The sequence below is a fragment of the Globicephala melas genome, unplaced genomic scaffold, assembly GCF_963455315.2.
Source record: "Globicephala melas unplaced genomic scaffold, mGloMel1.2 SCAFFOLD_522, whole genome shotgun sequence".
Lineage (NCBI taxonomy): Eukaryota > Metazoa > Chordata > Mammalia > Artiodactyla > Delphinidae > Globicephala > Globicephala melas.
Genome location: NW_027207687.1, coordinates 117,825 through 145,539, shown reverse-complemented (window position 1 = coordinate 145,539; position 27,715 = coordinate 117,825). Strand labels below are relative to the sequence as shown.

The 27,715-nt window shown below is 70.4% G+C and overlaps 16 non-coding genes across 16 annotated transcripts; all 16 read right to left on the bottom strand.

The window, feature by feature from the left end:
• Positions 1-764: 764 nt before the first annotated feature.
• On the bottom strand, positions 765-883 carry LOC132596187 (5S ribosomal RNA). Its single transcript, XR_009562287.1, has one exon. It is a non-coding gene; the product is annotated as a 5S ribosomal RNA (ribosomal RNA).
• A 928-nt stretch (positions 884-1,811) lies between these two features.
• Positions 1,812-1,930, bottom strand: LOC132596186 (5S ribosomal RNA). The gene has a single exon (XR_009562286.1). It is a non-coding gene; the product is annotated as a 5S ribosomal RNA (ribosomal RNA).
• A 2,696-nt stretch (positions 1,931-4,626) lies between these two features.
• LOC132596185 (5S ribosomal RNA) lies at positions 4,627-4,745 on the bottom strand. The gene has a single exon (XR_009562285.1). It is a non-coding gene; the product is annotated as a 5S ribosomal RNA (ribosomal RNA).
• A 932-nt stretch (positions 4,746-5,677) lies between these two features.
• Positions 5,678-5,796, bottom strand: LOC132596184 (5S ribosomal RNA). Its single transcript, XR_009562284.1, has one exon. It is a non-coding gene; the product is annotated as a 5S ribosomal RNA (ribosomal RNA).
• Positions 5,797-6,728: 932 nt separating this feature from the next.
• LOC132596183 (5S ribosomal RNA) lies at positions 6,729-6,847 on the bottom strand. Its single transcript, XR_009562283.1, has one exon. It is a non-coding gene; the product is annotated as a 5S ribosomal RNA (ribosomal RNA).
• Positions 6,848-7,779: 932 nt separating this feature from the next.
• Positions 7,780-7,898, bottom strand: LOC132596182 (5S ribosomal RNA). Its single transcript, XR_009562282.1, has one exon. It is a non-coding gene; the product is annotated as a 5S ribosomal RNA (ribosomal RNA).
• A 2,696-nt stretch (positions 7,899-10,594) lies between these two features.
• Positions 10,595-10,713, bottom strand: LOC132596181 (5S ribosomal RNA). The gene has a single exon (XR_009562281.1). It is a non-coding gene; the product is annotated as a 5S ribosomal RNA (ribosomal RNA).
• Positions 10,714-11,645: 932 nt separating this feature from the next.
• LOC132596180 (5S ribosomal RNA) lies at positions 11,646-11,764 on the bottom strand. The gene has a single exon (XR_009562280.1). It is a non-coding gene; the product is annotated as a 5S ribosomal RNA (ribosomal RNA).
• Positions 11,765-12,695: 931 nt separating this feature from the next.
• On the bottom strand, positions 12,696-12,814 carry LOC132596179 (5S ribosomal RNA). The gene has a single exon (XR_009562279.1). It is a non-coding gene; the product is annotated as a 5S ribosomal RNA (ribosomal RNA).
• Positions 12,815-13,746: 932 nt separating this feature from the next.
• On the bottom strand, positions 13,747-13,865 carry LOC132596177 (5S ribosomal RNA). The gene has a single exon (XR_009562277.1). It is a non-coding gene; the product is annotated as a 5S ribosomal RNA (ribosomal RNA).
• A 2,696-nt stretch (positions 13,866-16,561) lies between these two features.
• On the bottom strand, positions 16,562-16,680 carry LOC132596176 (5S ribosomal RNA). The gene has a single exon (XR_009562276.1). It is a non-coding gene; the product is annotated as a 5S ribosomal RNA (ribosomal RNA).
• A 932-nt stretch (positions 16,681-17,612) lies between these two features.
• LOC132596175 (5S ribosomal RNA) lies at positions 17,613-17,731 on the bottom strand. The gene has a single exon (XR_009562275.1). It is a non-coding gene; the product is annotated as a 5S ribosomal RNA (ribosomal RNA).
• A 2,696-nt stretch (positions 17,732-20,427) lies between these two features.
• On the bottom strand, positions 20,428-20,546 carry LOC132596174 (5S ribosomal RNA). The gene has a single exon (XR_009562274.1). It is a non-coding gene; the product is annotated as a 5S ribosomal RNA (ribosomal RNA).
• A 932-nt stretch (positions 20,547-21,478) lies between these two features.
• LOC132596173 (5S ribosomal RNA) lies at positions 21,479-21,597 on the bottom strand. Its single transcript, XR_009562273.1, has one exon. It is a non-coding gene; the product is annotated as a 5S ribosomal RNA (ribosomal RNA).
• A 2,695-nt stretch (positions 21,598-24,292) lies between these two features.
• Positions 24,293-24,411, bottom strand: LOC132596172 (5S ribosomal RNA). Its single transcript, XR_009562272.1, has one exon. It is a non-coding gene; the product is annotated as a 5S ribosomal RNA (ribosomal RNA).
• A 2,697-nt stretch (positions 24,412-27,108) lies between these two features.
• LOC132596171 (5S ribosomal RNA) lies at positions 27,109-27,227 on the bottom strand. The gene has a single exon (XR_009562271.1). It is a non-coding gene; the product is annotated as a 5S ribosomal RNA (ribosomal RNA).
• Positions 27,228-27,715: the final 488 nt, after the last annotated feature.

Below are 27,715 nucleotides of genomic sequence, written 5' to 3'. Positions count from 1 at the left end.
CCCAGCCCAGGGCGGCCGTGACCCAGCAAACCCTTCGGCGCTTGGCGCCCCGCCCAAGATCCCGCACGTCGCTCACAGGGACGTGGCCCCGGAGGCTTCAGGGCCCGGGGCCCGCGGTCCCTTGGGCATCGGCCCTGCCCGCCCACGCGGCCCTAGGCGCAGCCCGGCCGCAGCCCGGGCCGGCCCTCCTGCCCGACAGCAGCTGGCCCGAAGCCACCGGGAGCCACCATTGAGTCGCCACGGCCCCTCAGCCCCGGCAAGGCCACCCTTGCCCCCACACCCCCCGCCGAGCTCAGGACCCCGCCCCTGGTGGCCGGCAGGCCCGGGGAAGCGGCCCCTGCCCTCGATCCCGCTCCCGCACCCGGCCGCGGTGACACGCCAGAGGGGCGGGGTGGGGGGGGCTTTTGTCGGAGGGAGCTGTGGAGGGACACACCGGCACACAGGTGGCGGCGCCGGGGCTGGGCGCCGGTGGGGGCGGCCAGGTGCAGGTCGAGGGGCTCGCGGGCCGAAAGGACGGCAACTGGGCCCGCGGCGGAGTCTGGGTCCGGGCCAGCCACCCCGGGAGCGTCTGGGGTGCGGCTGCCTTCCAGGGCCGCCTTCTGGCCGCCTGGCCGGCCGGGCCGGCGGGGAGCGACCCCGCCGGCGCGCGCCGTGGTGGGAGGGGCCTGAGGAGGTGGGGCCTGCAGCGGGGCCCGGCGGGGGCGGAGCCGGCGGCCCCCGCCGCGGGCGAGTAAAGGAGAAGGCGGGCGGAGCGGGAGGCAAAAAGCCTACAGCACCCGGTATTCCCAGGCGGTCTCCCATCCAAGTACTAACCAGGCCCGACCCTGCTTAGCTTCCGAGATCAGACGAGATCGGGCGCGTTCAGGGTGGTATGGCCGTAGACGGGGGCGGGGGGCCGCGGGCGGCCTCTTGAGGCCCAGTTTCGCTGGCGCTGGCGCCTTAACGCCAGCCTGGCGGCCGGCCCGCCCCGGCAGGGCCCCCTCGCCCGCCCAGGCAGGGGCAACGGAGGTCTCGGGTATCGGGCGGCGGCGGAGGGTTTGGCGACCACCTCCCAGCCCAGGGCGGCCGTGACCCAGCAAACCCTTCGGCGCTTGGCGCCCCGCCCAAGATCCCGCACGTCGCTCACAGGGACGTGGCCCCGGAGGCTTCAGGGCCCGGGGCCCGCGGTCCCTTGGGCATCGGCCCTGCCCGCCCACGCGGCCCTAGGCGCAGCCCGGCCGCAGCCCGGGCCGGCCCTCCTGCCCGACAGCAGCTGGCCCGAAGCCACCGGGAGCCACCATTGAGTCGCCACGGCCCCTCAGCCCCGGCAAGGCCACCCTTGCCCCCACACCCCCCGCCGAGCTCAGGACCCCGCCCCTGGTGGCCGGCAGGCCCGGGGAAGCGGCCCCTGCCCTCGATCCCGCTCCCGCACCCGGCCGCGGTGACACGCCAGAGGGGCGGGGTGGGGGGGGGCTTTTGTCGGAGGGAGCTGTGGAGGGACACACCGGCACACAGGTGGCGGCGCCGGGGCTGGGCGCCGGTGGGGCGGCCAGGTGCAGGTCGAGGGGCTCGCGGGCCGAAAGGACGGCAACTGGGCCCGCGGCGGAGTCTGGGTCCGGGCCAGCCACCCCGGGAGCGTCTGGGGTGCGGCTGCCTTCCAGGGCCGCCTTCTGGCCGCCTGGCCGGCCGGCGGCGGGGAGCGACCCCGCCGGCGCGCGCCGTGGTGGGAGGGGCCTGAGGAGGTGGGGCCTGCAGCGGGGCCCGGCGGGGCGGAGCCGGCGGCCCCCGCCGCGGGCGAGTAAAGGAGAAGGCGGGCGGAGCGGGAGGCAAAAAGCCTACAGCACCCGGTATTCCCAGGCGGTCTCCCATCCAAGTACTAACCAGGCCCGACCCTGCTTAGCTTCCGAGATCAGACGAGATCGGGCGCGTTCAGGGTGGTATGGCCGTAGACGGGGGCGGGGGGCCGCGGGCGGCCTCTTGAGGCCCAGTTTCGCTGGCGCTGGCGCCTTAACGCCAGCCTGGCGGCCGGCCCGCCCCGGCAGGGCCCCCTCGCCCGCCCAGGCAGGGGCAACGGAGGTCTCGGGTATCGGGCGGCGGCGGAGGGTTTGGCGACCACCTCCCAGCCCAGGGCGGCCGTGGACCCAGCAAACCCTTCGGCGCTTGGCGCCCCGCCCAAGATCCCGCACGTCGCTCACAGGGACGTGGCCCCGGAGGCTTCAGGGCCCGGGGCCCGCGGTCCCTTGGGCATCGGCCCTGCCCGCCCACGCGGCCCTAGGCGCAGCCCGGCCGCAGCCCGGCCGGCCCTCCTGCCCGACAGCAGCTGGCCCGAAGCCACCGGGAGCCACCATTGAGTCGCCACGGCCCCTCAGCCCCGGCAAGGCCACCCTTGCCCCCACACCCCCCGCCGAGCTCAGGACCCCGCCCCTGGTGGCCGGCAGGCCCGGGGAAGCGGCCCCTGCCCTCGATCCCGCTCCCGCACCCGGCCGCGGTGACACGCCAGAGGGGCGGGGTGGGGGGGGGCTTTTGACGGAGGGAGCTGTGGAGGGACATACCGGCACACAGGTGGCGGCGCCGGGGCTGGGCGCCGGTGGGGGCGGCCAGGTGCAGGTCGAGGGGCTCGCGGGCCGAAAGGACGGCAACTGGGCCCATGGCGGAGTCTGGGTCTGGAGGGCTCTGAGCCTCCATCCGCTCTGTTGCCTCGGGTCTACCGGCCCGACGCCTGGTAGCGCGACACCCCACCGGCCCAGAGACGTAGCCTCCCCAGCTGTGCTCACAGCGAGTCCAACCGCAGCCTGCATCCCTCCACGGGACACTTGGATTACTCCCGCGATCCCCACGAGGTGCGGCACCCGGCGGCCGAATGGGCTGAGATCCTGCCCTTGCGGCGCCCTGTGGCCACCTCCGCCTCCCTCACGGTACTGGCCGAGGCCTCGGACCAGCGGGCCCCGGCTCCCAGCTCAGCGCTGCTCCTCCGCCCCTCTCACCTCCTGCCCGACGTCCAGGCTACCGAGCACCCTCCACCCCCGCCCACCTTCATGCCACTCAGCCGGAACCCGGGAGGCAATGCCAACTACCAGGTGTATGACAGTCTGGTGCTGAAGCGGCAACCGCAGGAGGGCCAAGCGCGGGCCAACTCGCTGCTACCTTCCACCTCGGCCTCCAGGCCCTCTCTGCACGGGAGCCAGACTGGGAAAATGAACTTACCAGCAGCAAGTGGGGGCAGGGGCAGGGGGCGGCAGGGCATGGAGAGAGGAATAAAGAGCGCCAGAGTCCAGGAAACATTGGTGGTCTGTGGCTTGGAAGCGCCACTCCTTCTGCCAGCCTGGGTCCCTGCGCTTGGCTTCCTGCAATAAGAAGCCAGTGTCCCCTTCTTGGCCTGAGGGTCCCTTTGGTTTAGTGGCCACAGTTCTGCCAGCAGGCCCCTCCTGGTCCTATACCATGCACTAAGTACATCTGCAGCTGCAGACTCCAAACCCCTGGTCTCTGGGCACCTCCTCTGTGTCTCAGCTGTCCCTGTCCACAGAGAGCCTCATACAAGAAGTTGCTTCCAAACTGGGAGGTTCCACATCTGGGCAGGTCCAGCTCCAGGCCCAGTGAAGGGCATGAAGAAGGCTGAGGCTCTGGACTCCAGCCAGGCCTTCAGCAGGCCTCTGAGGCCAAGGTCTTCCTAGTCTCAAGAGGGGCCAAGAGACGCAATGTGTCATTTGAACAAGTGAGTCAGCGGGCGGTGAGCGAATGAATGACCGCTCGAGGGGATGTATGCCGGCCACCGGGCCCTGTTTGACTGTCCAGGCTCAGCTTACCTGACCCTGGTTACCAGGGAATGCCACTCTGGGCCCTCCTTTTCATCCCCCTCCCTCACTGTGACCTCACCACCTGCCCCATTATGACCCAGTCTGGCTCCCAGTTAAAACTGGAGGGCAGAGGGCCCAGGCAGTCCTGGGACCAACGGCCATGGGTGAGCGAAACTACTACCGAGCCGAGCCGTTCACTGGCCCCATCCCCAGGAAATGCCAGGAGCAAGGATACTCAATTCTTCTGATCCCGGTCAGCTTCATCTTGCTCAACGTGGGGATCAACATGGTGACTATGGTCAGGGCAGGATCTGTGCAGCGCGGTTGGGGGAGCCCTGGGGTCTTGAAGGGGCTGAGGTGGGAGGGCTGCTGGGGTGTGACCGGGACAAGGGTTGGATTTCAGGGCTCACCCTGCTCCCGGCCTCCCCCCTCCCCTTCTTGCCTCAACTCTGGAGGCATCTGAAGAGATTCTTGCGGGCACTTTTCAATCGTATTTTCCACAAAGGTGAGTGGGCGCCGGCGTGGGTTCAGGGGATGTGGGCCTGTCCCCTTTCTTCTATCCCTGCCTTGATTCTCAGCCCCTCAGGAACCCAGGCCCTGACCCATCTCGCCTTTCCCCACAGACAAGCAAGCCAGCTGTGTAGGCACCCATCGCATGTGCATGCGCTGCTCCGTGGATCCCAAGAACCTGTGCTCAAGAGTTTCTTCCCACTTCTGCCATCGCCCAAGCTTCCTGCTCGGGCAGGTAAACCCACCTTGACTACTGCCTGCAGCGGGGCTCGGCGGGGGCGGAGCCGGCGGCCCCCCCGCCGCGGGCGAGTAAAGGAGAAGGCGGGCGGAGCGGGAGGCAAAAAGCCTACAGCACCCGGTATTCCCAGGCGGTCTCCCATCCAAGTACTAACCAGGCCCGACCCTGCTTAGCTTCCGAGATCAGACGAGATCGGGCGCGTTCAGGGTGGTATGGCCGTAGACGGGGGCGGGGGGCCGCGGGCGGCCTCTTGAGGCCCAGTTTCGCTGGCGCTGGCGCCTTAACGCCAGCCTGGCGGCCGGCCCGCCCCGGCAGGGCCCCCTCGCCCGCCCAGGCAGGGGCAACGGAGGTCTCGGGTATCGGGCGGCGGCGGAGGGTTTGGCGACCACCTCCCAGCCCAGGGCGGCCGTGACCCAGCAAACCCTTCGGCGCTTGGCGCCCCGCCCAAGATCCCGCACGTCGCTCACAGGGACGTGGCCCCGGAGGCTTCAGGGCCCGGGGCCCGCGGTCCCTTGGGCATCGGCCCTGCCCGCCCACGCGGCCCTAGGCGCAGCCCGGCCGCAGCCCGGGCCGGCCCTCCTGCCCGACAGCAGCTGGCCCGAAGCCACCGGGAGCCACCATTGAGTCGCCACGGCCCCTCAGCCCCGGCAAGGCCACCCTTGCCCCCACACCCCCCGCCGAGCTCAGGACCCCGCCCCTGGTGGCCGGCAGGCCCGGGGAAGCGGCCCCTGCCCTCGATCCCGCTCCCGCACCCGGCCGCGGTGACACGCCAGAGGGGCGGGGTGGGGGGGGGCTTTTGTCGGAGGGAGCTGTGGAGGGACACACCGGCACACAGGTGGCGGCGCCGGGGCTGGGCGCCGGTGGGGGCGGCCAGGTGCAGGTCGAGGGGCTCGCGGGCCGAAAGGACGGCAACTGGGCCCGCGGCGGAGTCTGGGTCCGGGCCAGCCACCCCGGGAGCGTCTGGGGTGCGCCTGCCTTCCAGGGCCGCCTTCTGGCCGCCTGGCCGGCCGGGCCGGCGGGGAGCGACCCCGCCGGCGCGCGCCGTGGTGGGAGGGGCCTGAGGAGGTGGGGCCTGCAGCGGGGCCCGGCGGGGGCGGAGCCGGCGGCCCCCGCCGCGGGCGAGTAAAGGAGAAGGCGGGCGGAGCGGGAGGCAAAAAGCCTACAGCACCCGGTATTCCCAGGCGGTCTCCCATCCAAGTACTAACCAGGCCCGACCCTGCTTAGCTTCCGAGATCAGACGAGATCGGGCGCGTTCAGGGTGGTATGGCCGTAGACGGGGGCGGGGGGCCGCGGGCGGCCTCTTGAGGCCCAGTTTCGCTGGCGCTGGCGCCTTAACGCCAGCCTGGCGGCCGGCCCGCCCCGGCAGGGCCCCCTCGCCCGCCCAGGCAGGGGCAACGGAGGTCTCGGGTATCGGGCGGCGGCGGAGGGTTTGGCGACCACCTCCCAGCCCAGGGCGGCCGTGACCCAGCAAACCCTTCGGCGCTTGGCGCCCCGCCCAAGATCCCGCACGTCGCTCACAGGGACGTGGCCCCGGAGGCTTCAGGGCCCGGGGCCCGCGGTCCCTTGGGCATCGGCCCTGCCCGCCCACGCGGCCCTAGGCGCAGCCCGGCCGCAGCCCGGGCCGGCCCTCCTGCCCGACAGCAGCTGGCCCGAAGCCACCGGGAGCCACCATTGAGTCGCCACGGCCCCTCAGCCCCGGCAAGGCCACCCTTGCCCCCACACCCCCCGCCGAGCTCAGGACCCCGCCCCTGGTGGCCGGCAGGCCCGGGGAAGCGGCCCCTGCCCTCGATCCCGCTCCCGCACCCGGCCGCGGTGACACGCCAGAGGGGCGGGGTGGGGGGGGGCTTTTGTCGGAGGGAGCTGTGGAGGGACACACCGGCACACAGGTGGCGGCGCCGGGGCTGGGCGCCGGTGGGGGCGGCCAGGTGCAGGTCGAGGGGCTCGCGGGCCGAAAGGACGGCAACTGGGCCCGCGGCGGAGTCTGGGTCCGGGCCAGCCACCCCGGGAGCGTCTGGGGTGCGGCTGCCTTCCAGGGCCGCCTTCTGGCCGCCTGGCCGGCCGGGCCGGCGGGGAGCGACCCCGCCGGCGCGCGCCGTGGTGGGAGGGGCCTGAGGAGGTGGGGCCTGCAGCGGGGCCCGGCGGGGGCGGAGCCGGCGGCCCCCGCCGCGGGCGAGTAAAGGAGAAGGCGGGCGGAGCGGGAGGCAAAAAGCCTACAGCACCCGGTATTCCCAGGCGGTCTCCCATCCAAGTACTAACCAGGCCCGACCCTGCTTAGCTTCCGAGATCAGACGAGATCGGGCGCGTTCAGGGTGGTATGGCCGTAGACGGGGGCGGGGGGCCGCGGGCGGCCTCTTGAGGCCCAGTTTCGCTGGCGCTGGCGCCTTAACGCCAGCCTGGCGGCCGGCCCGCCCCGGCAGGGCCCCCTCGCCCGCCCAGGCAGGGGCAACGGAGGTCTCGGGTATCGGGCGGCGGCGGAGGGTTTGGCGACCACCTCCCAGCCCAGGGCGGCCGTGACCCAGCAAACCCTTCGGCGCTTGGCGCCCCGCCCAAGATCCCGCACGTCGCTCACAGGGACGTGGCCCCGGAGGCTTCAGGGCCCGGGGCCCGCGGTCCCTTGGGCATCGGCCCTGCCCGCCCACGCGGCCCTAGGCGCAGCCCGGCCGCAGCCCGGGCCGGCCCTCCTGCCCGACAGCAGCTGGCCCGAAGCCACCGGGAGCCACCATTGAGTCGCCACGGCCCCTCAGCCCCGGCAAGGCCACCCTTGCCCCCACACCCCCCGCCGAGCTCAGGACCCCGCCCCTGGTGGCCGGCAGGCCCGGGGAAGCGGCCCCTGCCCTCGATCCCGCTCCCGCACCCGGCCGCGGTGACACGCCAGAGGGGCGGGGTGGGGGGGGGCTTTTGTCGGAGGGAGCTGTGGAGGGACACACCGGCACACAGGTGGCGGCGCCGGGGCTGGGCGCCGGTGGGGGCGGCCAGGTGCAGGTCGAGGGGCTCGCGGGCCGAAAGGACGGCAACTGGGCCCGCGGCGGAGTCTGGGTCCGGGCCAGCCACCCCGGGAGCGTCTGGGGTGCGGCTGCCTTCCAGGGCCGCCTTCTGGCCGCCTGGCCGGCCGGGCCGGCGGGGAGCGACCCCGCCGGCGCGCGCCGTGGTGGGAGGGGCCTGAGGAGGTGGGGCCTGCAGCGGGGCCCGGCGGGGGCGGAGCCGGCGGCCCCCGCCGCGGGCGAGTAAAGGAGAAGGCGGGCGGAGCGGGAGGCAAAAAGCCTACAGCACCCGGTATTCCCAGGCGGTCTCCCATCCAAGTACTAACCAGGCCCGACCCTGCTTAGCTTCCGAGATCAGACGAGATCGGGCGCGTTCAGGGTGGTATGGCCGTAGACGGGGGCGGGGGGCCGCGGGCGGCCTCTTGAGGCCCAGTTTCGCTGGCGCTGGCGCCTTAACGCCAGCCTGGCGGCCGGCCCGCCCCGGCAGGGCCCCCTCGCCCGCCCAGGCAGGGGCAACGGAGGTCTCGGGTATCGGGCGGCGGCGGAGGGTTTGGCGACCACCTCCCAGCCCAGGGCGGCCGTGACCCAGCAAACCCTTCGGCGCTTGGCGCCCCGCCCAAGATCCCGCACGTCGCTCACAGGGACGTGGCCCCGGAGGCTTCAGGGCCCGGGGCCCGCGGTCCCTTGGGCATCGGCCCTGCCCGCCCACGCGGCCCTAGGCGCAGCCCGGCCGCAGCCCGGGCCGGCCCTCCTGCCCGACAGCAGCTGGCCCGAAGCCACCGGGAGCCACCATTGAGTCGCCACGGCCCCTCAGCCCCGGCAAGGCCACCCTTGCCCCCACACCCCCCGCCGAGCTCAGGACCCCGCCCCTGGTGGCCGGCAGGCCCGGGGAAGCGGCCCCTGCCCTCGATCCCGCTCCCGCACCCGGCCGCGGTGACACGCCAGAGGGGCGGGGTGGGGGGGGGCTTTTGACGGAGGGAGCTGTGGAGGGACATACCGGCACACAGGTGGCGGCGCCGGGGCTGGGCGCCGGTGGGGGCGGCCAGGTGCAGGTCGAGGGGCTCGCGGGCCGAAAGGACGGCAACTGGGCCCATGGCGGAGTCTGGGTCTGGAGGGCTCTGAGCCTCCATCCGCTCTGTTGCCTCGGGTCTACCGGCCCGACGCCTGGTAGCGCGACACCCCACCGGCCCAGAGACGTAGCCTCCCCAGCTGTGCTCACAGCGAGTCCAACCGCAGCCTGCATCCCTCCACGGGACACTTGGATTACTCCCGCGATCCCCACGAGGTGCGGCACCCGGCGGCCGAATGGGCTGAGATCCTGCCCTTGCGGCGCCCTGTGGCCACCTCCGCCTCCCTCACGGTACTGGCCGAGGCCTCGGACCAGCGGGCCCCGGCTCCCAGCTCAGCGCTGCTCCTCCGCCCCTCTCACCTCCTGCCCGACGTCCAGGCTACCGAGCACCCTCCACCCCCGCCCACCTTCATGCCACTCAGCCGGAACCCGGGAGGCAATGCCAACTACCAGGTGTATGACAGTCTGGTGCTGAAGCGGCAACCGCAGGAGGGCCAAGCGCGGGCCAACTCGCTGCTACCTTCCACCTCGGCCTCCAGGCCCTCTCTGCACGGGAGCCAGACTGGGAAAATGAACTTACCAGCAGCAAGTGGGGGCAGGGGCAGGGGGCGGCAGGGCATGGAGAGAGGAATAAAGAGCGCCAGAGTCCAGGAAACATTGGTGGTCTGTGGCTTGGAAGCGCCACTCCTTCTGCCAGCCTGGGTCCCTGCGCTTGGCTTCCTGCAATAAGAAGCCAGTGTCCCCTTCTTGGCCTGAGGGTCCCTTTGGTTTAGTGGCCACAGTTCTGCCAGCAGGCCCCTCCTGGTCCTATACCATGCACTAAGTACATCTGCAGCTGCAGACTCCAAACCCCTGGTCTCTGGGCACCTCCTCTGTGTCTCAGCTGTCCCTGTCCACAGAGAGCCTCATACAAGAAGTTGCTTCCAAACTGGGAGGTTCCACATCTGGGCAGGTCCAGCTCCAGGCCCAGTGAAGGGCATGAAGAAGGCTGAGGCTCTGGACTCCAGCCAGGCCTTCAGCAGGCCTCTGAGGCCAAGGTCTTCCTAGTCTCAAGAGGGGCCAAGAGACGCAATGTGTCATTTGAACAAGTGAGTCAGCGGGCGGTGAGCGAATGAATGACCGCTCGAGGGGATGTATGCCGGCCACCGGGCCCTGTTTGACTGTCCAGGCTCAGCTTACCTGACCCTGGTTACCAGGGAATGCCACTCTGGGCCCTCCTTTTCATCCCCCTCCCTCACTGTGACCTCACCACCTGCCCCATTATGACCCAGTCTGGCTCCCAGTTAAAACTGGAGGGCAGAGGGCCCAGGCAGTCCTGGGACCAACGGCCATGGGTGAGCGAAACTACTACCGAGCCGAGCCGTTCACTGGCCCCATCCCCAGGAAATGCCAGGAGCAAGGATACTCAATTCTTCTGATCCCGGTCAGCTTCATCTTGCTCAACGTGGGGATCAACATGGTGACTATGGTCAGGGCAGGATCTGTGCAGCGCGGTTGGGGGAGCCCTGGGGTCTTGAAGGGGCTGAGGTGGGAGGGCTGCTGGGGTGTGACCGGGACAAGGGTTGGATTTCAGGGCTCACCCTGCTCCCGGCCTCCCCCCTCCCCTTCTTGCCTCAACTCTGGAGGCATCTGAAGAGATTCTTGCGGGCACTTTTCAATCGTATTTTCCACAAAGGTGAGTGGGCGCCGGCGTGGGTTCAGGGGATGTGGGCCTGTCCCCTTTCTTCTATCCCTGCCTTGATTCTCAGCCCCTCAGGAACCCAGGCCCTGACCCATCTCGCCTTTCCCCACAGACAAGCAAGCCAGCTGTGTAGGCACCCATCGCATGTGCATGCGCTGCTCCGTGGATCCCAAGAACCTGTGCTCAAGAGTTTCTTCCCACTTCTGCCATCGCCCAAGCTTCCTGCTCGGGCAGGTAAACCCACCTTGACTACTGCCTGCAGCGGGGCTCGGCGGGGGCGGAGCCGGCGGCCCCCCCGCCGCGGGCGAGTAAAGGAGAAGGCGGGCGGAGCGGGAGGCAAAAAGCCTACAGCACCCGGTATTCCCAGGCGGTCTCCCATCCAAGTACTAACCAGGCCCGACCCTGCTTAGCTTCCGAGATCAGACGAGATCGGGCGCGTTCAGGGTGGTATGGCCGTAGACGGGGGCGGGGGGCCGCGGGCGGCCTCTTGAGGCCCAGTTTCGCTGGCGCTGGCGCCTTAACGCCAGCCTGGCGGCCGGCCCGCCCCGGCAGGGCCCCCTCGCCCGCCCAGGCAGGGGCAACGGAGGTCTCGGGTATCGGGCGGCGGCGGAGGGTTTGGCGACCACCTCCCAGCCCAGGGCGGCCGTGACCCAGCAAACCCTTCGGCGCTTGGCGCCCCGCCCAAGATCCCGCACGTCGCTCACAGGGACGTGGCCCCGGAGGCTTCAGGGCCCGGGGCCCGCGGTCCCTTGGGCATCGGCCCTGCCCGCCCACGCGGCCCTAGGCGCAGCCCGGCCGCAGCCCGGGCCGGCCCTCCTGCCCGACAGCAGCTGGCCCGAAGCCACCGGGAGCCACCATTGAGTCGCCACGGCCCCTCAGCCCCGGCAAGGCCACCCTTGCCCCCACACCCCCCGCCGAGCTCAGGACCCCGCCCCTGGTGGCCGGCAGGCCCGGGGAAGCGGCCCCTGCCCTCGATCCCGCTCCCGCACCCGGCCGCGGTGACACGCCAGAGGGGCGGGGTGGGGGGGGGCTTTTGTCGGAGGGAGCTGTGGAGGGACACACCGGCACACAGGTGGCGGCGCCGGGGCTGGGCGCCGGTGGGGGCGGCCAGGTGCAGGTCGAGGGGCTCGCGGGCCGAAAGGACGGCAACTGGGCCCGCGGCGGAGTCTGGGTCCGGGCCAGCCACCCCGGGAGCGTCTGGGGTGCGCCTGCCTTCCAGGGCCGCCTTCTGGCCGCCTGGCCGGCCGGGCCGGCGGGGAGCGACCCCGCCGGCGCGCGCCGTGGTGGGAGGGGCCTGAGGAGGTGGGGCCTGCAGCGGGGCCCAGCGGGGGCGGAGCCGGCGGCCCCCGCCGCGGGCGAGTAAAGGAGAAGGCGGGCGGAGCGGGAGGCAAAAAGCCTACAGCACCCGGTATTCCCAGGCGGTCTCCCATCCAAGTACTAACCAGGCCCGACCCTGCTTAGCTTCCGAGATCAGACGAGATCGGGCGCGTTCAGGGTGGTATGGCCGTAGACGGGGGCGGGGGGCCGCGGGCGGCCTCTTGAGGCCCAGTTTCGCTGGCGCTGGCGCCTTAACGCCAGCCTGGCGGCCGGCCCGCCCCGGCAGGGCCCCCTCGCCCGCCCAGGCAGGGGCAACGGAGGTCTCGGGTATCGGGCGGCGGCGGAGGGTTTGGCGACCACCTCCCAGCCCAGGGCGGCCGTGACCCAGCAAACCCTTCGGCGCTTGGCGCCCCGCCCAAGATCCCGCACGTCGCTCACAGGGACGTGGCCCCGGAGGCTTCAGGGCCCGGGGCCCGCGGTCCCTTGGGCATCGGCCCTGCCCGCCCACGCGGCCCTAGGCGCAGCCCGGCCGCAGCCCGGGCCGGCCCTCCTGCCCGACAGCAGCTGGCCCGAAGCCACCGGGAGCCACCATTGAGTCGCCACGGCCCCTCAGCCCCGGCAAGGCCACCCTTGCCCCCACACCCCCCGCCGAGCTCAGGACCCCGCCCCTGGTGGCCGGCAGGCCCGGGGAAGCGGCCCCTGCCCTCGATCCCGCTCCCGCACCCGGCCGCGGTGACACGCCAGAGGGGCGGGGTGGGGGGGGGCTTTTGTCGGAGGGAGCTGTGGAGGGACACACCGGCACACAGGTGGCGGCGCCGGGGCTGGGCGCCGGTGGGGGCGGCCAGGTGCAGGTCGAGGGGCTCGCGGGCCGAAAGGACGGCAACTGGGCCCGCGGCGGAGTCTGGGTCCGGGCCAGCCACCCCGGGAGCGTCTGGGGTGCGCCTGCCTTCCAGGGCCGCCTTCTGGCCGCCTGGCCGGCCGGGCCGGCGGGGAGCGACCCCGCCGGCGCGCGCCGTGGTGGGAGGGGCCTGAGGAGGTGGGGCCTGCAGCGGGGCCCGGCGGGGGCGGAGCCGGCGACCCCGCCGCGGGCGAGTAAAGGAGAAGGCGGGCGGAGCGGGAGGCAAAAAGCCTACAGCACCCGGTATTCCCAGGCGGTCTCCCATCCAAGTACTAACCAGGCCCGACCCTGCTTAGCTTCCGAGATCAGACGAGATCGGGCGCGTTCAGGGTGGTATGGCCGTAGACGGGGGCGGGGGGCCGCGGGCGGCCTCTTGAGGCCCAGTTTCGCTGGCGCTGGCGCCTTAACGCCAGCCTGGCGGCCGGCCCGCCCCGGCAGGGCCCCCTCGCCCGCCCAGGCAGGGGCAACGGAGGTCTCGGGTATCGGGCGGCGGCGGAGGGTTTGGCGACCACCTCCCAGCCCAGGGCGGCCGTGACCCAGCAAACCCTTCGGCGCTTGGCGCCCCGCCCAAGATCCCGCACGTCGCTCACAGGGACGTGGCCCCGGAGGCTTCAGGGCCCGGGGCCCGCGGTCCCTTGGGCATCGGCCCTGCCCGCCCACGCGGCCCTAGGCGCAGCCCGGCCGCAGCCCGGGCCGGCCCTCCTGCCCGACAGCAGCTGGCCCGAAGCCACCGGGAGCCACCATTGAGTCGCCACGGCCCCTCAGCCCCGGCAAGGCCACCCTTGCCCCCACACCCCCCGCCGAGCTCAGGACCCCGCCCCTGGTGGCCGGCAGGCCCGGGGAAGCGGCCCCTGCCCTCGATCCCGCTCCCGCACCCGGCCGCGGTGACACGCCAGAGGGGCGGGGTGGGGGGGGGCTTTTGTCGGAGGGAGCTGTGGAGGGACACACCGGCACACAGGTGGCGGCGCCGGGGTTGGGCGCCGGTGGGGGCGGCCAGGTGCAGGTCGAGGGGCTCGCGGGCCGAAAGGACGGCAACTGGGCCCGCGGCGGAGTCTGGGTCCGGGCCAGCCACCCCGGGAGCGTCTGGGGTGCGGCTGCCTTCCAGGGCCGCCTTCTGGCCGCCTGGCCGGCCGGGCCGGCGGGGAGCGACCCCGCCGGCGCGCGCCGTGGTGGGAGGGGCCTGAGGAGGTGGGGCCTGCAGCGGGGCCCGGCGGGGGCGGAGCCGGCGGCCCCCGCCGCGGGCGAGTAAAGGAGAAGGCGGGCGGAGCGGGAGGCAAAAAGCCTACAGCACCCGGTATTCCCAGGCGGTCTCCCATCCAAGTACTAACCAGGCCCGACCCTGCTTAGCTTCCGAGATCAGACGAGATCGGGCGCGTTCAGGGTGGTATGGCCGTAGACGGGGGCGGGGCGCCGCGGGCGGCCTCTTGAGGCCCAGTTTCGCTGGCGCTGGCGCCTTAACGCCAGCCTGGCGGCCGGCCCGCCCCGGCAGGGCCCCCTCGCCCGCCCAGGCAGGGGCAACGGAGGTCTCGGGTATCGGGCGGCGGCGGAGGGTTTGGCGACCACCTCCCAGCCCAGGGCGGCCGTGACCCAGCAAACCCTTCGGCGCTTGGCGCCCCGCCCAAGATCCCGCACGTCGCTCACAGGGACGTGGCCCCGGAGGCTTCAGGGCCCGGGGCCCGCGGTCCCTTGGGCATCGGCCCTGCCCGCCCACGCGGCCCTAGGCGCAGCCCGGCCGCAGCCCGGGCCGGCCCTCCTGCCCGACAGCAGCTGGCCCGAAGCCACCGGGAGCCACCATTGAGTCGCCACGGCCCCTCAGCCCCGGCAAGGCCACCCTTGCCCCCACACCCCCCGCCGAGCTCAGGACCCCGCCCCTGGTGGCCGGCAGGCCCGGGGAAGCGGCCCCTGCCCTCGATCCCGCTCCCGCACCCGGCCGCGGTGACACGCCAGAGGGGCGGGGTGGGGGGGGGCTTTTGACGGAGGGAGCTGTGGAGGGACATACCGGCACACAGGTGGCGGCGCCGGGGCTGGGCGCCGGTGGGGGCGGCCAGGTGCAGGTCGAGGGGCTCGCGGGCCGAAAGGACGGCAACTGGGCCCATGGCGGAGTCTGGGTCTGGAGGGCTCTGAGCCTCCATCCGCTCTGTTGCCTCGGGTCTACCGGCCCGACGCCTGGTAGCGCGACACCCCACCGGCCCACAGACGTAGCCTCCCCAGCTGTGCTCACAGCGAGTCCAACCGCAGCCTGCATCCCTCCACGGGACACTTGGATTACTCCCGCGATCCCCACGAGGTGCGGCACCCGGCGGCCGAATGGGCTGAGATCCTGCCCTTGCGGCGCCCTGTGGCCACCTCCGCCTCCCTCACGGTACTGGCCGAGGCCTCGGACCAGCGGGCCCCGGCTCCCAGCTCAGCGCTGCTCCTCCGCCCCTCTCACCTCCTGCCCGACGTCCAGGCTACCGAGCACCCTCCACCCCCGCCCACCTTCATGCCACTCAGCCGGAACCCGGGAGGCAATGCCAACTACCAGGTGTATGACAGTCTGGTGCTGAAGCGGCAACCGCAGGAGGGCCAAGCGCGGGCCAACTCGCTGCTACCTTCCACCTCGGCCTCCAGGCCCTCTCTGCACGGGAGCCAGACTGGGAAAATGAACTTACCAGCAGCAAGTGGGGGCAGGGGCAGGGGGCGGCAGGGCATGGAGAGAGGAATAAAGAGCGCCAGAGTCCAGGAAACATTGGTGGTCTGTGGCTTGGAAGCGCCACTCCTTCTGCCAGCCTGGGTCCCTGCGCTTGGCTTCCTGCAATAAGAAGCCAGTGTCCCCTTCTTGGCCTGAGGGTCCCTTTGGTTTAGTGGCCACAGTTCTGCCAGCAGGCCCCTCCTGGTCCTATACCATGCACTAAGTACATCTGCAGCTGCAGACTCCAAACCCCTGGTCTCTGGGCACCTCCTCTGTGTCTCAGCTGTCCCTGTCCACAGAGAGCCTCATACAAGAAGTTGCTTCCAAACTGGGAGGTTCCACATCTGGGCAGGTCCAGCTCCAGGCCCAGTGAAGGGCATGAAGAAGGCTGAGGCTCTGGACTCCAGCCAGGCCTTCAGCAGGCCTCTGAGGCCAAGGTCTTCCTAGTCTCAAGAGGGGCCAAGAGACGCAATGTGTCATTTGAACAAGTGAGTCAGCGGGCGGTGAGCGAATGAATGACCGCTCGAGGGGATGTATGCTGGCCACCGGGCCCTGTTTGACTGTCCAGGCTCAGCTTACCTGACCCTGGTTACCAGGGAATGCCACTCTGGGCCCTCCTTTTCATCCCCCTCCCTCACTGTGACCTCACCACCTGCCCCATTATGACCCAGTCTGGCTCCCAGTTAAAACTGGAGGGCAGAGGGCCCAGGCAGTCCTGGGACCAACGGCCATGGGTGAGCGAAACTACTACCGAGCCGAGCCGTTCACTGGCCCCATCCCCAGGAAATGCCAGGAGCAAGGATACTCAATTCTTCTGATCCCGGTCAGCTTCATCTTGCTCAACGTGGGGATCAACATGGTGACTATGGTCAGGGCAGGATCTGTGCAGCGCGGTTGGGGGAGCCCTGGGGTCTTGAAGGGGCTGAGGTGGGAGGGCTGCTGGGGTGTGACCGGGACAAGGGTTGGATTTCAGGGCTCACCCTGCTCCCGGCCTCCCCCCTCCCCTTCTTGCCTCAACTCTGGAGGCATCTGAAGAGATTCTTGCGGGCACTTTTCAATCGTATTTTCCACAAAGGTGAGTGGGCGCCGGCGTGGGTTCAGGGGATGTGGGCCTGTCCCCTTTCTTCTATCCCTGCCTTGATTCTCAGCCCCTCAGGAACCCAGGCCCTGACCCATCTCGCCTTTCCCCACAGACAAGCAAGCCAGCTGTGTAGGCACCCATCGCATGTGCATGCGCTGCTCCGTGGATCCCAAGAACCTGTGCTCAAGAGTTTCTTCCCACTTCTGCCATCGCCCAAGCTTCCTGCTCGGGCAGGTAAACCCACCTTGACTACTGCCTGCAGCGGGGCTCGGCGGGGGCGGAGCCGGCGGCCCCCCCGCCGCGGGCGAGTAAAGGAGAAGGCGGGCGGAGCGGGAGGCAAAAAGCCTACAGCACCCGGTATTCCCAGGCGGTCTCCCATCCAAGTACTAACCAGGCCCGACCCTGCTTAGCTTCCGAGATCAGACGAGATCGGGCGCGTTCAGGGTGGTATGGCCGTAGACGGGGGCGGGGGGCCGCGGGCGGCCTCTTGAGGCCCAGTTTCGCTGGCGCTGGCGCCTTAACGCCAGCCTGGCGGCCGGCCCGCCCCGGCAGGGCCCCCTCGCCCGCCCAGGCAGGGGCAACGGAGGTCTCGGGTATCGGGCGGCGGCGGAGGGTTTGGCGACCACCTCCCAGCCCAGGGCGGCCGTGACCCAGCAAACCCTTCGGCGCTTGGCGCCCCGCCCAAGATCCCGCACGTCGCTCACAGGGACGTGGCCCCGGAGGCTTCAGGGCCCGGGGCCCGCGGTCCCTTGGGCATCGGCCCTGCCCGCCCACGCGGCCCTAGGCGCAGCCCGGCCGCAGCCCGGGCCGGCCCTCCTGCCCGACAGCAGCTGGCCCGAAGCCACCGGGAGCCACCATTGAGTCGCCACGGCCCCTCAGCCCCGGCAAGGCCACCCTTGCCCCCACACCCCCCGCCGAGCTCAGGACCCCGCCCCTGGTGGCCGGCAGGCCCGGGGAAGCGGCCCCTGCCCTCGATCCCGCTCCCGCACCCGGCCGCGGTGACACGCCAGAGGGGCGGGGTGGGGGGGGGCTTTTGTCGGAGGGAGCTGTGGAGGGACACACCGGCACACAGGTGGCGGCGCCGGGGCTGGGCGCCGGTGGGGGCGGCCAGGTGCAGGTCGAGGGGCTCGCGGGCCGAAAGGACGGCAACTGGGCCCGCGGCGGAGTCTGGGTCCGGGCCAGCCACCCCGGGAGCGTCTGGGGTGCGCCTGCCTTCCAGGGCCGCCTTCTGGCCGCCTGGCCGGCCGGGCCGGCGGGGAGCGACCCCGCCGGCGCGCGCAGTGGTGGGAGGGGCCTGAGGAGGTGGGGCCTGCAGCGGGGCCCGGCGGGGGCGGAGCCGGCGGCCCCCGCCGCGGGCGAGTAAAGGAGAAGGCGGGCGGAGCGGGAGGCAAAAAGCCTACAGCACCCGGTATTCCCAGGCGGTCTCCCATCCAAGTACTAACCAGGCCCGACCCTGCTTAGCTTCCGAGATCAGACGAGATCGGGCGCGTTCAGGGTGGTATGGCCGTAGACGGGGGCGGGGGGCCGCGGGCGGCCTCTTGAGGCCCAGTTTCGCTGGCGCTGGCGCCTTAACGCCAGCCTGGCGGCCGGCCCGCCCCGGCAGGGCCCCCTCGCCCGCCCAGGCAGGGGCAACGGAGGTCTCGGGTATCGGGCGGCGGCGGAGGGTTTGGCGACCACCTCCCAGCCCAGGGCGGCCGTGACCCAGCAAACCCTTCGGCGCTTGGCGCCCCGCCCAAGATCCCGCACGTCGCTCACAGGGACGTGGCCCCGGAGGCTTCAGGGCCCGGGGCCCGCGGTCCCTTGGGCATCGGCCCTGCCCGCCCACGCGGCCCTAGGCGCAGCCCGGCCGCAGCCCGGGCCGGCCCTCCTGCCCGACAGCAGCTGGCCCGAAGCCACCGGGAGCCACCATTGAGTCGCCACGGCCCCTCAGCCCCGGCAAGGCCACCCTTGCCCCCACACCCCCCGCCGAGCTCAGGACCCCGCCCCTGGTGGCCGGCAGGCCCGGGGAAGCGGCCCCTGCCCTCGATCCCGCTCCCGCACCCGGCCGCGGTGACACGCCAGAGGGGCGGGGTGGGGGGGGGCTTTTGTCGGAGGGAGCTGTGGAGGGACACACCGGCACACAGGTGGCGGCGCCGGGGTTGGGCGCCGGTGGGGGCGGCCAGGTGCAGGTCGAGGGGCTCGCGGGCCGAAAGGACGGCAACTGGGCCCATGGCGGAGTCTGGGTCTGGAGGGCTCTGAGCCTCCATCCGCTCTGTTGCCTCGGGTCTACCGGCCCGACGCCTGGTAGCGCGACACCCCACCGGCCCAGAGACGTAGCCTCCCCAGCTGTGCTCACAGCGAGTCCAACCGCAGCCTGCATCCCTCCACGGGACACTTGGATTACTCCCGCGATCCCCACGAGGTGCGGCACCCGGCGGCCGAATGGGCTGAGATCCTGCCCTTGCGGCGCCCTGTGGCCACCTCCGCCTCCCTCACGGTACTGGCCGAGGCCTCGGACCAGCGGGCCCCGGCTCCCAGCTCAGCGCTGCTCCTCCGCCCCTCTCACCTCCTGCCCGACGTCCAGGCTACCGAGCACCCTCCACCCCCGCCCACCTTCATGCCACTCAGCCGGAACCCGGGAGGCAATGCCAACTACCAGGTGTATGACAGTCTGGTGCTGAAGCGGCAACCGCAGGAGGGCCAAGCGCGGGCCAACTCGCTGCTACCTTCCACCTCGGCCTCCAGGCCCTCTCTGCACGGGAGCCAGACTGGGAAAATGAACTTACCAGCAGCAAGTGGGGGCAGGGGCAGGGGGCGGCAGGGCATGGAGAGAGGAATAAAGAGCGCCAGAGTCCAGGAAACATTGGTGGTCTGTGGCTTGGAAGCGCCACTCCTTCTGCCAGCCTGGGTCCCTGCGCTTGGCTTCCTGCAATAAGAAGCCAGTGTCCCCTTCTTGGCCTGAGGGTCCCTTTGGTTTAGTGGCCACAGTTCTGCCAGCAGGCCCCTCCTGGTCCTATACCATGCACTAAGTACATCTGCAGCTGCAGACTCCAAACCCCTGGTCTCTGGGCACCTCCTCTGTGTCTCAGCTGTCCCTGTCCACAGAGAGCCTCATACAAGAAGTTGCTTCCAAACTGGGAGGTTCCACATCTGGGCAGGTCCAGCTCCAGGCCCAGTGAAGGGCATGAAGAAGGCTGAGGCTCTGGACTCCAGCCAGGCCTTCAGCAGGCCTCTGAGGCCAAGGTCTTCCTAGTCTCAAGAGGGGCCAAGAGACGCAATGTGTCATTTGAACAAGTGAGTCAGCGGGCGGTGAGCGAATGAATGACCGCTCGAGGGGATGTATGCTGGCCACCGGGCCCTGTTTGACTGTCCAGGCTCAGCTTACCTGACCCTGGTTACCAGGGAATGCCACTCTGGGCCCTCCTTTTCATCCCCCTCCCTCACTGTGACCTCACCACCTGCCCCATTATGACCCAGTCTGGCTCCCAGTTAAAACTGGAGGGCAGAGGGCCCAGGCAGTCCTGGGACCAACGGCCATGGGTGAGCGAAACTACTACCGAGCCGAGCCGTTCACTGGCCCCATCCCCAGGAAATGCCAGGAGCAAGGATACTCAATTCTTCTGATCCCGGTCAGCTTCATCTTGCTCAACGTGGGGATCAACATGGTGACTATGGTCAGGGCAGGATCTGTGCAGCGCGGTTGGGGGAGCCCTGGGGTCTTGAAGGGGCTGAGGTGGGAGGGCTGCTGGGGTGTGACCGGGACAAGGGTTGGATTTCAGGGCTCACCCTGCTCCCGGCCTCCCCCCTCCCCTTCTTGCCTCAACTCTGGAGGCATCTGAAGAGATTCTTGCGGGCACTTTTCAATCGTATTTTCCACAAAGGTGAGTGGGCGCCGGCGTGGGTTCAGGGGATGTGGGCCTGTCCCCTTTCTTCTATCCCTGCCTTGATTCTCAGCCCCTCAGGAACCCAGGCCCTGACCCATCTCGCCTTTCCCCACAGACAAGCAAGCCAGCTGTGTAGGCACCCATCGCATGTGCATGCGCTGCTCCGTGGATCCCAAGAACCTGTGCTCAAGAGTTTCTTCCCACTTCTGCCATCGCCCAAGCTTCCTGCTCGGGCAGGTAAACCCACCTTGACTACTGCCTGCAGCGGGGCTCGGCGGGGGCGGAGCCGGCGGCCCCCCCGCCGCGGGCGAGTAAAGGAGAAGGCGGGCGGAGCGGGAGGCAAAAAGCCTACAGCACCCGGTATTCCCAGGCGGTCTCCCATCCAAGTACTAACCAGGCCCGACCCTGCTTAGCTTCCGAGATCAGACGAGATCGGGCGCGTTCAGGGTGGTATGGCCGTAGACGGGGGCGGGGGGCCGCGGGCGGCCTCTTGAGGCCCAGTTTCGCTGGCGCTGGCGCCTTAACGCCAGCCTGGCGGCCGGCCCGCCCCGGCAGGGCCCCCTCGCCCGCCCAGGCAGGGGCAACGGAGGTCTCGGGTATCGGGCGGCGGCGGAGGGTTTGGCGACCACCTCCCAGCCCAGGGCGGCCGTGACCCAGCAAACCCTTCGGCGCTTGGCGCCCCGCCCAAGATCCCGCACGTCGCTCACAGGGACGTGGCCCCGGAGGCTTCAGGGCCCGGGGCCCGCGGTCCCTTGGGCATCGGCCCTGCCCGCCCACGCGGCCCTAGGCGCAGCCCGGCCGCAGCCCGGGCCGGCCCTCCTGCCCGACAGCAGCTGGCCCGAAGCCACCGGGAGCCACCATTGAGTCGCCACGGCCCCTCAGCCCCGGCAAGGCCACCCTTGCCCCCACACCCCCCGCCGAGCTCAGGACCCCGCCCCTGGTGGCCGGCAGGCCCGGGGAAGCGGCCCCTGCCCTCGATCCCGCTCCCGCACCCGGCCGCGGTGACACGCCAGAGGGGCGGGGTGGGGGGGGGCTTTTGTCGGAGGGAGCTGTGGAGGGACACACCGGCACACAGGTGGCGGCGCCGGGGCTGGGCGCCGGTGGGGGCGGCCAGGTGCAGGTCGAGGGGCTCGCGGGCCGAAAGGACGGCAACTGGGCCCGCGGCGGAGTCTGGGTCCGGGCCAGCCACCCCGGGAGCGTCTGGGGTGCGCCTGCCTTCCAGGGCCGCCTTCTGGCCGCCTGGCCGGCCGGGCCGGCGGGGAGCGACCCCGCCGGCGCGCGCCGTGGTGGGAGGGGCCTGAGGAGTTGGGGCCTGCAGCGGGGCCCGGCGGGGGCGGAGCCGGCGGCCCCCGCCGCGGGCGAGTAAAGGAGAAGGCGGGCGGAGCGGGAGGCAAAAAGCCTACAGCACCCGGTATTCCCAGGCGGTCTCCCATCCAAGTACTAACCAGGCCCGACCCTGCTTAGCTTCCGAGATCAGACGAGATCGGGCGCGTTCAGGGTGGTATGGCCGTAGACGGGGGCGGGGGGCCGCGGGCGGCCTCTTGAGGCCCAGTTTCGCTGGCGCTGGCGCCTTAACGCCAGCCTGGCGGCCGGCCCGCCCCGGCAGGGCCCCCTCGCCCGCCCAGGCAGGGGCAACGGAGGTCTCGGGTATCGGGCGGCGGCGGAGGGTTTGGCGACCACCTCCCAGCCCAGGGCGGCCGTGACCCAGCAAACCCTTCGGCGCTTGGCGCCCCGCCCAAGATCCCGCACGTCGCTCACAGGGACGTGGCCCCGGAGGCTTCAGGGCCCGGGGCCCGCGGTCCCTTGGGCATCGGCCCTGCCCGCCCACGCGGCCCTAGGCGCAGCCCGGCCGCAGCCCGGGCCGGCCCTCCTGCCCGACAGCAGCTGGCCCGAAGCCACCGGGAGCCACCATTGAGTCGCCACGGCCCCTCAGCCCCGGCAAGGCCACCCTTGCCCCCACACCCCCCGCCGAGCTCAGGACCCCGCCCCTGGTGGCCGGCAGGCCCGGGGAAGCGGCCCCTGCCCTCGATCCCGCTCCCGCACCCGGCCGCGGTGACACGCCAGAGGGGCGGGGTGGGGGGGGGCTTTTGACGGAGGGAGCTGTGGAGGGACATACCGGCACACAGGTGGCGGCGCCGGGGCTGGGCGCCGGTGGGGGCGGCCAGGTGCAGGTCGAGGGGCTCGCGGGACGAAAGGACGGCAACTGGGCCCATGGCGGAGTCTGGGTCTGGAGGGCTCTGAGCCTCCATCCGCTCTGTTGCCTCGGGTCTACCGGCCCGACGCCTGGTAGCGCGACACCCCACCGGCCCAGAGACGTAGCCTCCCCAGCTGTGCTCACAGCGAGTCCAACCGCAGCCTGCATCCCTCCACGGGACACTTGGATTACTCCCGCGATCCCCACGAGGTGCGGCACCCGGCGGCCGAATGGGCTGAGATCCTGCCCTTGCGGCGCCCTGTGGCCACCTCCGCCTCCCTCACGGTACTGGCCGAGGCCTCGGACCAGCGGGCCCCGGCTCCCAGCTCAGCGCTGCTCCTCCGCCCCTCTCACCTCCTGCCCGACGTCCAGGCTACCGAGCACCCTCCACCCCCGCCCACCTTCATGCCACTCAGCCGGAACCCGGGAGGCAATGCCAACTACCAGGTGTATGACAGTCTGGTGCTGAAGCGGCAACCGCAGGAGGGCCAAGCGCGGGCCAACTCGCTGCTACCTTCCACCTCGGCCTCCAGGCCCTCTCTGCACGGGAGCCAGACTGGGAAAATGAACTTACCAGCAGCAAGTGGGGCAGGGGCAGGGGGCGGCAGGGCATGGAGAGAGGAATAAAGAGCGCCAGAGTCCAGGAAACATTGGTGGTCTGTGGCTTGGAAGCGCCACTCCTTCTGCCAGCCTGGGTCCCTGCGCTTGGCTTCCTGCAATAAGAAGCCAGTGTCCCCTTCTTGGCCTGAGGGTCCCTTTGGTTTAGTGGCCACAGTTCTGCCAGCAGGCCCCTCCTGGTCCTATACCATGCACTAAGTACATCTGCAGCTGCAGACTCCAAACCCCTGGTCTCTGGGCACCTCCTCTGTGTCTCAGCTGTCCCTGTCCACAGAGAGCCTCATACAAGAAGTTGCTTCCAAACTGGGAGGTTCCACATCTGGGCAGGTCCAGCTCCAGGCCCAGTGAAGGGCATGAAGAAGGCTGAGGCTCTGGACTCCAGCCAGGCCTTCAGCAGGCCTCTGAGGCCAAGGTCTTCCTAGTCTCAAGAGGGGCCAAGAGACGCAATGTGTCATTTGAACAAGTGAGTCAGCGGGCGGTGAGCGAATGAATGACCGCTCGAGGGGATGTATGCCGGCCACCGGGCCCTGTTTGACTGTCCAGGCTCAGCTTACCTGACCCTGGTTACCAGGGAATGCCACTCTGGGCCCTCCTTTTCATCCCCCTCCCTCACTGTGACCTCACCACCTGCCCCATTATGACCCAGTCTGGCTCCCAGTTAAAACTGGAGGGCAGAGGGCCCAGGCAGTCCTGGGACCAACGGCCATGGGTGAGCGAAACTACTACCGAGCCGAGCCGTTCACTGGCCCCATCCCCAGGAAATGCCAGGAGCAAGGATACTCAATTCTTCTGATCCCGGTCAGCTTCATCTTGCTCAACGTGGGGATCAACATGGTGACTATGGTCAGGGCAGGATCTGTGCAGCGCGGTTGGGGGAGCCCTGGGGTCTTGAAGGGGCTGAGGTGGGAGGGCTGCTGGGGTGTGACCGGGACAAGGGTTGGATTTCAGGGCTCACCCTGCTCCCGGCCTCCCCCCTCCCCTTCTTCCCTCAACTCTGGAGGCATCTGAAGAGATTCTTGCGGGCACTTTTCAATCGTATTTTCCACAAAGGTGAGTGGGCGCCGGCGTGGGTTCAGGGGATGTGGGCCTGTCCCCTTTCTTCTATCCCTGCCTTGATTCTCAGGCCCTCAGGAACCCAGGCCCTGACCCATCTCGCCTTTCCCCACAGACAAGCAAGCCAGCTGTGTAGGCACCCATCGCATGTGCATGCGCTGCTCCGTGGATCCCAAGAACCTGTGCTCAAGAGTTTCTTCCCACTTCTGCCATCGCCCAAGCTTCCTGCTCGGGCAGGTAAACCCACCTTGACTACTGCCTGCAGCGGGGCTCGGCGGGGGCGGAGCCGGCGGCCCCCCCGCCGCGGGCGAGTAAAGGAGAAGGCGGGCGGAGCGGGAGGCAAAAAGCCTACAGCACCCGGTATTCCCAGGCGGTCTCCCATCCAAGTACTAACCAGGCCCGACCCTGCTTAGCTTCCGAGATCAGACGAGATCGGGCGCGTTCAGGGTGGTATGGCCGTAGACGGGGGCGGGGGGCCGCGGGCGGCCTCTTGAGGCCCAGTTTCGCTGGCGCTGGCGCCTTAACGCCAGCCTGGCGGCCGGCCCGCCCCGGCAGGGCCCCCTCGCCCGCCCAGGCAGGGGCAACGGAGGTCTCGGGTATCGGGCGGCGGCGGAGGGTTTGGCGACCACCTCCCAGCCCAGGGCGGCCGTGACCCAGCAAACCCTTCGGCGCTTGGCGCCCCGCCCAAGATCCCGCACGTCGCTCACAGGGACGTGGCCCCGGAGGCTTCAGGGCCCGGGGCCCGCGGTCCCTTGGGCATCGGCCCTGCCCGCCCACGCGGCCCTAGGCGGCAGCCCGGCCGCAGCCCGGGCCGGCCCTCCTGCCCGACAGCAGCTGGCCCGAAGCCACCGGGAGCCACCATTGAGTCGCCACGGCCCCTCAGCCCCGGCAAGGCCACCCTTGCCCCCACACCCCCCGCCGAGCTCAGGACCCCGCCCCTGGTGGCCGGCAGGCCCGGGGAAGCGGCCCCTGCCCTCGATCCCGCTCCCGCACCCGGCCGCGGTGACACGCCAGAGGGGCGGGGTGGGGGTGGGGCTTTTGTCGGAGGGAGCTGTGGAGGGACACACCGGCACACAGGTGGCGGCGCCGGGGCTGGGCGCCGGTGGGGGCGGCCAGGTGCAGGTCGAGGGGCTCGCGGGCCGAAAGGACGGCAACTGGTCCCATGGCGGAGTCTGGGTCTGGAGGGCTCTGAGCCTCCATCCGCTCTGGTGCCTCGGGTCTACCGGCCCGACGCCTGGTAGCGCGACACCCCACCGGCCCACAGACGTAGCCTCCCCAGCTGTTCTCACAGCGAGTCCAACCGCAGCCTGCATCCCTCCACGGGACACTTGGATTACTCCCGCGATCCCCACGAGGTGCGGCACCCGGCGGCCGAATGGGCTGAGATCCTGCCCTTGCGGCGCCCTGTGGCCACCTCCGCCTCCCTCACGGTACTGGCCGAGGCCTCGGACCAGCGGGCCCCGGCTCCCAGCTCAGCGCTGCTCCTCCGCCCCTCTCACCTCCTGCCCGACGTCCAGGCTACCGAGCACCCTCCACCCCCGCCCACCTTCATGCCACTCAGCCGGAACCCGGGAGGCAATGCCAACTACCAGGTGTATGACAGTCTGGTGCTGAAGCGGCAACCGCAGGAGGGCCAAGCGCGGGCCAACTCGCTGCTACCTTCCACCTCGGCCTCCAGGCCCTCTCTGCACGGGAGCCAGACTGGGAAAATGAACTTACCAGCAGCAAGTGGGGCAGGGGCAGGGGGCGGCAGGGCATGGAGAGAGGAATAAAGAGCGCCAGAGTCCAGGAAACATTGGTGGTCTGTGGCTTGGAAGCGCCACTCCTTCTGCCAGCCTGGGTCCCTGCGCTTGGCTTCCTGCAATAAGAAGCCAGTGTCCCCTTCTTGGCCTGAGGGTCCCTTTGGTTTAGTGGCCACAGTTCTGCCAGCAGGCCCCTCCTGGTCCTATACCATGCACTAAGTACATCTGCAGCTGCAGACTCCAAACCCCTGGTCTCTGGGCACCTCCTCTGTGTCTCAGCTGTCCCTGTCCACAGAGAGCCTCATACAAGAAGTTGCTTCCAAACTGGGAGGTTCCACATCTGGGCAGGTCCAGCTCCAGGCCCAGTGAAGGGCATGAAGAAGGCTGAGGCTCTGGACTCCAGCCAGGCCTTCAGCAGGCCTCTGAGGCCAAGGTCTTCCTAGTCTCAAGAGGGGCCAAGAGACGCAATGTGTCATTTGAACAAGTGAGTCAGCGGGCGGTGAGCGAATGAATGACCGCTCGAGGGGATGTATGCCGGCCACCGGGCCCTGTTTGACTGTCCAGGCTCAGCTTACCTGACCCTGGTTACCAGGGAATGCCACTCTGGGCCCTCCTTTTCATCCCCCTCCCTCACTGTGACCTCACCACCTGCCCCATTATGACCCAGTCTGGCTCCCAGTTAAAACTGGAGGGCAGAGGGCCCAGGCAGTCCTGGGACCAACGGCCATGGGTGAGCGAAACTACTACCGAGCCGAGCCGTTCACTGGCCCCATCCCCAGGAAATGCCAGGAGCAAGGATACTCAATTCTTCTGATCCCGGTCAGCTTCATCTTGCTCAACGTGGGGATCAACATGGTGACTATGGTCAGGGCAGGATCTGTGCAGCGCGGTTGGGGGAGCCCTGGGGTCTTGAAGGGGCTGAGGTGGGAGGGCTGCTGGGGTGTGACCGGGACAAGGGTTGGATTTCAGGGCTCACCCTGCTCCCGGCCTCCCCCCTCCCCTTCTTCCCTCAACTCTGGAGGCATCTGAAGAGATTCTTGCGGGCACTTTTCAATCGTATTTTCCACAAAGGTGAGTGGGCGCCGGCGTGGGTTCAGGGGATGTGGGCCTGTCCCCTTTCTTCTATCCCTGCCTTGATTCTCAGGCCCTCAGGAACCCAGGCCCTGACCCATCTCGCCTTTCCCCACAGACAAGCAAGCCAGCTGTGTAGGCACCCATCGCATGTGCATGCGCTGCTCCGTGGATCCCAAGAACCTGTGCTCAAGAGTTTCTTCCCACTTCTGCCATCGCCCAAGCTTCCTGCTCGGGCAGGTAAACCCACCTTGACTACTGCCTGCAGCGGGGCTCGGCGGGGGCGGAGCCGGCGGCCCCCCCGCCGCGGGCGAGTAAAGGAGAAGGCGGGCGGAGCGGGAGGCAAAAAGCCTACAGCACCCGGTATTCCCAGGCGGTCTCCCATCCAAGTACTAACCAGGCCCGACCCTGCTTAGCTTCCGAGATCAGACGAGATCGGGCGCGTTCAGGGTGGTATGGCCGTAGACGGGGGCGGGGGGCCGCGGGCGGCCTCTTGAGGCCCAGTTTCGCTGGCGCTGGCGCCTTAACGCCAGCCTGGCGGCCGGCCCGCCCCGGCAGGGCCCCCTCGCCCGCCCAGGCAGGGGCAACGGAGGTCTCGGGTATCGGGCGGCGGCGGAGGGTTTGGCGACCACCTCCCAGCCCAGGGCGGCCGTGACCCAGCAAACCCTTCGGCGCTTGGCGCCCCGCCCAAGATCCCGCACGTCGCTCACAGGGACGTGGCCCCGGAGGCTTCAGGGCCCGGGGCCCGCGGTCCCTTGGGCATCGGCCCTGCCCGCCCACGCGGCCCTAGGCGCAGCCCGGCCGCAGCCCGGGCCGGCCCTCCTGCCCGACAGCAGCTGGCCCGAAGCCACCGGGAGCCACCATTGAGTCGCCACGGCCCCTCAGCCCCGGCAAGGCCACCCTTGCCCCCACACCCCCCGCCGAGCTCAGGACCCCGCCCCTGGTGGCCGGCAGG